Here is an 11086-nt window from a genome sequence, read left to right as displayed (position 1 = left end):
ATTTTTACACTCTTCTTTGCAAACATATTGACAAGGCTGCAAATCCTCATGGATTTCATGTACTATGACTTGAATGTTAAATTGTTGATCCATTTGATATTCAACTAAAGGAGACATCTCCTTGTTGGAAAAATTCTTGATCATCATGACAACTAGCTTGAGAAGAAAATTCATAAAGTGCCTCTATCATCTCCTCATCATCCATACATTCTACATCATCATCAATACTTTCAAGATATTCAGTGAAACCTTTCCAAAAATTACAACAGTCTTGAAACATTGGTGATGAAGGATGAGACTTTCCATAATGTCTAAAAAATATTCTATGGAAATCTTTAAGAGAACACAAGCTTCTTGATGGCAACCCTTCATACCATACTCTAGCTTGTCTTCAAGGGTAGCCATAAACATCTTCATGAGACAATCCTCAGGAAACTCAACCCTCAGTGTACATACACGTATATGGAATTTAACCAAATGCAGAACATCATCATCTTTCTTTTCATCTTTGAACATGGGAAGATGGGCTGACCAATCAACACAAGGCATAGGATTTGGAAAACCATAGATGTGAGACCGATCCATAGGAGCATACCCGGCATTTCTTCTTGTAGTAGAACTCATCTTAGAACTTCTTCAAGCAGTGGAGTCATCATGAAGCTTTAATCTTCTAGATATTTTTGAGATTGGAGTCGCTAGGGTAATATCACAACCTTAAAAAAACTTTGATTTCTTGTTACCTTTAGGAATTAGAATGAAGAGACTCAAAGAAAATCTGGGAAAAGGAGCTTTTCGGCTCCCGACAGACACACCAAAATGTTATCACTAGGCTAGAACAATTTGGGCTGTGTTAACCTCCAACCAAGTGTAACTATTTCAAACCAACTTTTGATAGGAAGTTAAGCCTTCCAATCTAAACATTATATCAAATTTCACTTTAATCAGCTCAAAACTACAGATGGCTAACTCTTTTTTTTCTTGTATTTTATGCAGGTGAAAGGGAGTAAGTACTATAACCATTAGGCATGGAGTCAATTACTAGAAACTCAATCACTTACATAACTATTTTATGAGGAAACTAAGACATCTTTTGGCTTGAAATGAAGCGGATAAAGCCTTTAACAACAGATAAAACATATCAAAGAAGTTGGAGCAGACCTTAATACTGAATTCCAAGTGATCATAATGCTTTAAAAAATGATATCAATGTAAAAGACAAAACAAGTAAACATATAAACCAAAATTTGTATCTCAGGTAATGGAAACAGAGTATACCAGTAAATGTATGTTAACTGAGAAAATTCACATATGGTAGCTTCTTCACATCCTCGATCAACCCTTTAGTAAAAAAAAAACTACAAATATATAGACCAACCTATCCATCTCATTATTAATTACAAAATCTGCCACTTCTAGCTAGAATCGATCATTTTAGATTCCTATTTGACACCTATTGAGAAACTTTAGGGATTTTCCATTTTACACAAATTCCAATACAGATAAGAGTCTTCTATCTTAATGAGCTCAACAAACTTCTGTTGGTGGACCTTATCGAATCCAACCAAATGCTAAATGTGTTGCTGATGTGTCTCATGCCACGTGGATGTGTTGACCTAGTTGACTTTGCTGAGTTGGACCTCCACCAAGTCGAATTTTAAAATTTCTGCAACAAATCTTGTTAGGAAAAATTATGTAAAATAGGCCTCAAAGATAAGTGTGTATTCTCCAAAATACAATATCTGTGTAAAAACTGAGAGAGGTTTTGATAGATGAGCCCGTTATGAACAAAAAAATGCTTCATATTTCTAAAATTCCTTACCATTTGGTCAGAAAGTGAGCTTGAATTTGACTACTAAAACAGTCATTCCAGAAATTTTGTAGCAAATTCAAAAAACACCTCTCTGCTACCTCTCTGCAAGTTCTGCAAGTTCTAAGGTCTTCCTTGATGTTTGTAAGCTAAATACATGCCTTTAGAACCTCCTTTGCTGAGTTTTAGACCTGTCTTAACCTTCATGAAAACCTACAACAATTTTGTAGCAAAAAACTAGTTTTACTATGGGGAGTTGCTACAAAACTGTTAGGACTTTCGTAGCAAATCCCCTGTTTTTATAACTGGATTTGCTATGAAATTTTGTAAAAGTATTTAAAAGCCAATTATGGATGGATAAGCATGAGGCACATAAAAATTTGAAATTGAAGCTTTATGACAAACCCCTTTTTAACTTATATGGACCCCACATCATGACATGATGACCAAAAACACAATGATCATGAACCCTATTTTGAGAAACTTTGAAAATCCTAGCTAGTTTTGACCAACGACTAAAAGAAATTTTTTTCCTGAATGTTATCATGGATAACAAGATCATTGGGCATAACGGGATGGAAGGCCATAATATTGAATTCCCAAGATTAAATTGGGGCAATCAGTGGCCAGACAAGGTCTAAGATGACGTAGGCCCAAAGGCTCCATCCCGGAAGCTTACAAAAGTGGCGTAGAAGGGAGCGTCAGGCTGGTGTGAAAAAACCGACAACATTGAGTAGGTTGGGAAGACGTGGTAGAGCTAGCATGGTGAAGAAGGCCAGTGGTGGAGCCCCATACAGAGCATCCCGACAGGATGATCTCAAATGTTTTAAAGGCACACTAGGAGCTTTAGCCGAGATAATGCATTGGGAGTTTCAACTGGTTAACACACCATGAGTTTTAGCTGAGTACTAAACTAGGAGTTTTAGCTAGGTAGTGCACCAGGAGTTTCAACTGGGTAGTGCACCAAGAGCTTTAGTGAGGTAACTCACTGAGGGTGTTAGCCAGGTAGTGCATCGGGAGCTTTAGCTAGGAGAGCTTAGGCAAAAACAATTCGCCGGGAGAGATGAGCCGAGAGTTTTAAATGGGAGAGGTAAACCGAGAGTATTCACTAGTAGAGTTGAGACAACAGTTTTAGCCAGGCTTTAAAGCAAAAAAACCAGTAAAGGTGAAACCCAACAGAAGACTAGCACAACTTGTGAAAACCAACATGCTCAGGCCAGAGAAGAGGATGGACCTTGGAAGAAGCCCTTGGAATGTTGGAAATGCAGGGAGAATCATAGGCGCAGAGATTTCCCCCAGATACAGAAAAACCAATTGGGATTGTACACTGCACAAGAAGCACAGATAGTGGAGGATCACGTGCCTAGGATTTGCGCAACCATGGAAAACATGCATGTGGGGCATCTGGCATTAATGGTCGAAATCACTAATTAGATATGGATTATAAACCCATTTTATCTACTCTTGAAGCAATAGAATAAATTGTAAATAAATTGTGCAATAGTTGAGTGTAATTGTGGTGACTAGGAGACTGAATGAAACCATGGAGAGGGATCAGGATGAGCCTTACTCATGAAGAATAAAAAATCATTGGACTCATGGGGATTGAGTCGATTTTTGGAATCACCTTGTTTTATTCTTAATTGCTGTGATCTTAAATTAATGGTTGCTTTGATTGTTGAGTTGTGCATGGCTACGTTGTTATGTTTTGCGACTTTATGACTACTATCATGAATTCCTTTCTTTTTATGATTTCCCTTCTTCCTTTGGAATTTTCCTTTCGTTATTCATGTTTTGGGGGGCAAAGGGGGGGAGGGATATACATCAGTGATGGTCTTTCTTGACCCACCACCCAAGTGCAACCTTTCTCATTTTTCTCATGTTCTTTATTTATGGATATGGCCTCCATGTTTCCTTTGCTCGAGCCATGTGGCCTTCCTGCCTCACTGACCAATGTATATTACAACATCACTCCTAAATATGACAACAATATAGGGGGTTCTCTAAACTCTGGTTTTAATTAACATATGGTTATCCATGACAAATTGAATGGAAGTATGACATTCAAAGAGATTTGTTTTGTCCATGGGTATAACAGACAATGATATAGAAACCATGAAAATGGCTCAAAAGGAGGCTCTCTTGACCTTGACTCTAGTTACATATGCAAATGTATGTTCCTTATTATGATAATATGTATTAATGCCATTGTGTCTGACAGAGTGTCACCGAGAATCATTCTTGTGGAAGAATGATTCTATAAGTCTAATCAATGCAAGTGTAAATGGATATATGGGATGACATGATAAGTTGTCCAATGAAATTGCCGGTTGAAATAGGAACCAATAGGATATGGAAACCTTGGTTGATCAATGATTTTAAATAAGAATATGATTGTATATGATCATGTTGTGTCATGCAGATGACAATGTATTGTTGATGGTTATGGCATCATGTATACTAACTAGTAATCAAAGTCTTGGATAGTAGGATTGGGTATGTACTCCACTAAGTGTTATGGTGATGCTAGAAGAGAGTTCAGTGGAGTAGAGAACCTTTGATGATAGCATAGCTGATAAATCCATGAGGCTTGTTGGTTGATAATCACATAGCATAACTCTGATGATAGGATAGTTGAGAAACCAAAAGGGGTTGCTCGCTGATAATCATAGAGGAGCTCTAATGATAGCACAACTGAGAAACCATGAGGGTTGTTTACTAATAAGAACAAAGTAAGCTCAGATGATAGCCCAACTAAGAAACCCATAAGGCTCGCTGGTTGATAATCACTGAGAAATGGTTGTGCCTTATAGGGCTGATAAATCCACTGGAGACTATGCTTGTTGATAACTTTTGAGTGGTGGAGTCATGTAGAGTTGTTGGACTGAAAGAACCTGATGTAGTTCCATGGGATTGGGCTTAGAATATAGGTGGAAGTTCTGCTAAGATGTTGGAGATTACATTTTTGTTCCTTCAAAGGTAACTCAGTTGATAAAACCTCCTTACTAATAAATATATATCTCTCTCTCCAAGACTGAACTAAGACTATCTATGCCCTGCATGAACCTCTGCATTGATTTGTAGCCACTATAGTGTAAAAACAAGGAGTTGTTGAGAACACCTGATAAATGGGCTAGTTGATAACTGATTATAGCCATTGTGGTGTAACAACAAGGAGTAGTTGATAACACCTGATAAATGGGATTTGCTAAAGATATGTGTAAGAATGGTTGAACAACCATTCAAAGGACAAGGCAAGAGGTATAGTCTAAATTTTTGCAATTTTTCTATGATGAATATCATGAGAAATTGTATGCCATATTACAAGAAAGCATGAGAATTTTCAGTTGGGTGAACAAAGTTGACTGAAAAGAGGATCAAAACAACTTGAAGATATTAAAGTGAATAGCAAAAGCACTAAGAAAATAGTAAAGAGCCACAACAAAATGGCCAAGCTAATGGGTATATATATATATATCTATATATATCTATATATATATATATATATAACCATTGAGTTATTGGACAAGCGACTGAGTATGTGAGTTGTAAACATTGTACAAAGCTATGTATATAAATCTTCATAAGAAATATGTGCTTGTTTTAAGCTTATATTTTATGTTGCATATTGTCAAAGAACACCAAGGAAAGTGTTCCCCCAATGGGGAGGGGTTTGTGACAACCCAAATTACTTAACCTCATTTTTGTAATGTAAATAATTTCATAAAAGAATTACGGGCTGAGTCATGAGATACAAATTCCAGGAATTGGGGGGGTTGCTTCCCTAGATGGTATGACCTTACTTAAGCTAGTAAAATATGAGTTGTTGGGACAACCCTTAAACGCTATATGTTGTATGTCTAAAGGGATTGGTTCATGAATTTAATGGAACTACAGAAAGTACACAGGACCATGCTTTCTTGAAAGAAGAAGGAAGCAAGAAGAGAACCCCTAATTAAATGCAAGGGTGGCAACTTTGTTGAAGGAGAATATCGAGGCCCACAGAAGGGATGGGAAGTTGGTTGGGGCTAACAAACAAGTAATAAAGAGCAAGACATGGCTCACTTTCCATTGGTTGGAAAGATTTGCTGGCAGTGTTGTTGCCAGAGGGTCTATAGAGGAGAAGACAACCCGAATGATAGGAGAATGGAAAGAAAATAATTGGGGGAAAATATATCAGTGGACAGATGAAGGTGGGAACCTACATATGCTACTAGGATGCTATGAAGAACCACCATGGCCAAGAACAAGGAGATCACACACACAAGCTAGCAAAACGTAGTTTGTTTTTTGTTGATTATCACTCTGGAACTGGAGGAGGCATTGAAAAAAAAAGGACATAACAGCAAAATAAATAAAACACATAAAACATAGAGAAATTGGGTATTGCTCACGATCTGGGTATTATTGTAGCATGGGACTAATAAGACACAAAAATCATGGTGTGGAATGGAGAGAATGCTTGTGCACCTATTGGCAAAGAAAGAACTTATTGGCAACATGGTGTAATAGTGGAAGCACATATGGTCAATTATTGGGCTCTCAAAGGAGTTGTTTACATTTATCATTGTGCATTAGGAGTACGGGAGGAACTTATCGAGTAGAGGGGAAACTTCAGGATATGTTGGGGGGGATGGAGGGTGGAGATGGGCTTTCTCTAAAGTCCCATGACGACTTGGGGTAGAGGTCTAGCCCTTGAAGTCTAGACAGAAGCTCTAGAGTCTCCTTTGCTTGTTTCATTCGATTTTACAATGGATTCTTGAGTCCCAGTAGTGGGTGGAATCACTATTGATGTGATTAGGGTGGGGTGAAGTCTCTAGATTCCTTGGAGCTCATTAGATGTTGAACAACTAGAAGGTAGAGGTGATAGTCCTATCGATTCCCTTAAGGCCTGTTGGTTGTTGTTTGGTTGGTGGGTGGAGGCAGGAGGACCTTTGGAGTCCCTGTTTTAGCTATTAGTTGACATACAATCCCTTGAGAAATCTATATCGGTCTTTGGAATCCGGCTAGGGGGTGACAATTGCAAGTAAGCTTGGGTTCAATTGTCTATGGTTGGGTAGAGAGTTGTATTCCTAACTCACTTTCCAACTCTAGTATTAAATCCAAATAAGTATTAAAATGCATTTCTTGCTATTGAGGTTCATATTGAATTGTTAGATTAATGTTGTACTAGTTGCATGATTTCCTTATGGTTTCATGTAATGGGAAGGAAATGATATTTGATGTATGTTATTGTGTATCGTGAGTTGCATTAGTGGTTCTAAGAAGAGAAATTGAACATGAATGTCCATCTTAATTATTGTTGTAATAAGAACAATGTTCTCCTTGTGTTGAAAGCTTTCAATTTCGGAAGCATGTCCCCATTACCGAGGTTTTGTAGTAGTGTTTCCATACTTTAATTAAATGTAAAAAGCTCGAATTTAAATGATACTGCATGAGGGATGGTTTGTTTCCTTGAGTCTACAAGCTTCACGATTCGAGGAATAACTATGATTTTATGCATAGATTTCTCATGCTTTTCATGCAACAATTTTAAATATAGATGCACCCATGTGAGTGCAGGGAGACCTTGATAGAGAATTGTGTGTTTTGGACACTTTGTCCCTTGTGTGACAATATAGGAATAGTGGAAATCCTTTTATTTTGTAAGGGTAGAGAATATAGTGATTTCTTACCCTAAGGATAAATGAACCTTTGTATAAGCTTGAGAGATTGATGGAATTGGAGATTTATTGATTTTGTTGATAACACCATGAGCATGTTGTGTGCAGGACTGTCAATGGCACTGTTATGTGCTTATATTTCTATTGAGGAGAATGGGATAGTATTCTGAGCCTGGAAAGGAGAATAACACATTCCCTCAACCCTTTGTGTTAAGAATCCATGTAATGGACCTCTATTGAAAACTAATGGTTGCAAGAGTTGTTGAGACGTTATGATGCAAGGTCTAGGCAAAACCACCGTTGTTGAGCCATGGTTGAAGTATTTCACAAAAGATGCATAACGTCGAGCAAGAGGGAGCCTTACCTCCTATCTTCATCATTTAACCTTATCCATGGCTGCACCATGGAATTCATTAGGCCAGATCGCTAGTCCATAAGACCGCAAGGCATAACCAGATGCAAGGCTAGAACATTGAACAACCAGGAGTAAATTGGGGTGATCGATGGCTAGGCAAGGCCCAAGATGACGTAAGCCCCGAGTTTCCATCTCGAAAGCTCACAAAAGTGGCACAAAAGGGAGCACTGAGTTGATGGGGCCGGGCTGGCGTGGCAAAACCGACGACGTGGATTAGGCAGGGAAGACGTGGTAGAGCTAGCATGGTGAAGAAGGTCGACGGTGGAGCCCTGTACACATCGTCCCAATTGGAGGATTCCATATGGTTTAAAGGAACACAAGGAGTTTTAGTTGAGAAAACACATCGAGAATTTAGTGTGTCGGGAGTTTTAGTTGGGGAATGCATCAAGAGTTTTAGTCGGGTAGCGCACCGGGGGTGTTAGCTAGGTAACGCACCAAGAGTTTTAGCCAGGAAAGTTGAGGCAAGAGTTTTGGCTGTGAGAGCTGAGCTGGTTTTTTTTATCTAGGCTTCATATTCTGGGGAGACAAAAAAGTTTTCATCAATAAGCATTCTGATGTTGATGATTGCCCGAAAGCTACTCCCCGGATGCATGAAGCAGAGTGCACTGTAAGCTATTTCCCAAATGCATGAAGTGGGGTGCACGATAATGCGAAGCTGGGGTAATGGGGGAATTGGCGATGATTGACAACCCTTCAAGTTGGGTGATATTGTTATTGCACATTAGTGTATAGTGCAGGGAATAGTGAAAAAACCCAACTGATGAACCGATCAACAACCATTAGCAATCTTCCATGTGACATTGAGAGGTTAGTTAGGGGTATAGCCACATGGTTGAGACAATTATGTGGCACTATCTAATGTGCCAAAACTTTAACAGACACATCTCTTGATCCAAAGATCAAATTGAGGTAAAGTTTTATGTCACCGGTTTCATCTTGATGAGACGATTGCAATGGTGATACTTATTTGTAGTTCCGAAGACAAACAAAATTTATTATCCCATCTCTCTAAGTGTTATACGGGAGATTGGATTAGCCAGTGAACACATTTCACCAAGAAAAAGGTGGGGGTGTTTACTATTGATTAACTGTGGCAAAACCACTGAACTTGCTCTGGATTTCCAAAAGATAAACTAAAGTAGAATATGCAACTTTTTCAAAAGTAAATAAACACCAACTAATATGTAGCTTTCACTCTGGTAGATAAATACTTTGTTTGAACCAATGAACTTACTCTCATTTTGTGGGGACAATAACACTTTAAAGTACTTATAAATTATTATTACCACAATGTGTTATGATACTGTGGCAAGTCATAACAAGTCATAACAACTTGTACTCTCAGTGTAACTATTTAATTTAGAGCAAAACAAATTAATGATTTTATTTGAAAGTTTTCCTAATATGTATATAAGTGTTTTGATTGTTAATCAATTCTCTTAATCATTAATTGGAGTAATGATTATTATTATTTTATATAAGCTTTCGTTTCTTTAAAAAAATGTTGATCTCATGCCAAATATATTATTATAATGGTTTTGAAATTTATTGTTAAACGATTTAAATATATTATCAAGTTAAATATATTATTATAATAACTTTAAAATTAGTTGGGAAATGATTTAAATACATTATTATTACGTCGTAAGGCGTTCCCTTTGGGAAGAACTCCCTCAAATGTTACTCTGCACCCCTCTGTGCCGTTAGATCCAATGTTAGACGATTGAAAAATCTTCCACCATTAGATCTCACTGCTTTAATTGTCAACTGAATCTTGATTTGTGCAATCATTCAACTGTTTTCCTGATTCTCCAAATTCAACGTGCAACTTTTCTCACTTGAAAAATTCACAACCCCATTTTACAACAAACTAGATAGGGCTTTATGGGCCCGAGTATGATCAACATTTGTTGGAAACATTCAACGCTCGTCATCATGAAACAAATGAAAATAGATCAACAGACCATTATATAAATTCTTTGAAGGAATTTCTTGATATCGTCGGAGAAACTTCATCACAAGAGCGTGGCAGTGAGGATTACGATATTGCAAAAGTCTTAGATCGTATTAGTGAGGGTTAAGATGTGGAAATCTCAGACTATATAAATGTTGAAGGATTCTTCACATGTTCGTCATCCTCTGGGAACCAATTAGACAATGAAATATTAGAAGCCCGTTCAATCAATCATTCGCCGGAATGTAGTTCCAACTCTAATAGGACACATGTTTATATTCTTGCATCTCTATCTCCAGACTTCCTATATGGATTCCTAGAGAATGCAGTGGATGTCATGGACATTCTAATTCCACCACTCTCGATGGATTAAATCCAAAACTTCTGGTTCTAAAATGATCGCATGTCAACTAAATTTCAGCTTTGGAATTAACAAAATTGTGTTTTTTTAGTTAAAAGATAATATTTCTAATAGAATGTAGCAAGTTTAATTATCTTTCCATTCAAGATTTATTCTTGGGAAACCATCTCTTTCCATTCGGGTTCTATTCTTCCCGAACAATATTTTGAACAATATTTTGAGGTGAATCACGTGGTAGCCAATGTGACATGATCGTACAATTTAAAGAAAAACCACAATTTTGTTTTTATATAAAGAAGATATCAATAATAGTTTTGATACATTCCTACCGCATCTACAATCGTTGTAACAACATTCAGTAACTATCAATATGCAAAACACATTGTTAAATGTTTATTGTCCTTAATTAACCTCACAAACACTGAAGTCCACTAGGGAATATTCCACAAAATACTTTATAACCATGATACTTTATTTAACTATATTAAATATTCCTCCCACATGCCTCATAAACTCCAAAGTCCAATACCGAATATTCCCTAAATTCTTTATAATTATATTACTTTATATGATACGAAAATCACATATATTGTTCTATGTAAAATAGAGTGAGCGGATTCAATTAAATTGCGGCCCCTTCTTAATTAATGGAACTTATTTTTAAGGCGGTAGTGCAACGAAGTGTCAAAGTTGCCACGGAAATTATGGAAAATTTGGCATGATTTTGAAAAAGAATTGGTATAAATTTATGTAAATTTGGGTTATAGTTGTCAAGCTTCAAGATTTTGGGTGTCCCATGTGTATTTTTGATGGTGCTGAATCCATTTCCACCATAAAAACATCATTTAAACACTTACAATCAGATTTTTAAATACTCCTAGACACA

Source organism: Pinus tabuliformis, chromosome 1_1, assembly GCF_031772625.1.
Source record: "Pinus tabuliformis cultivar Carrire ecotype Pingquan chromosome 1_1, CPIR1, whole genome shotgun sequence".
In the NCBI taxonomy this organism is placed as follows: domain Eukaryota; kingdom Viridiplantae; phylum Streptophyta; class Pinopsida; order Pinales; family Pinaceae; genus Pinus; species Pinus tabuliformis.
This window is presented reverse-complemented; position numbering follows the sequence as displayed.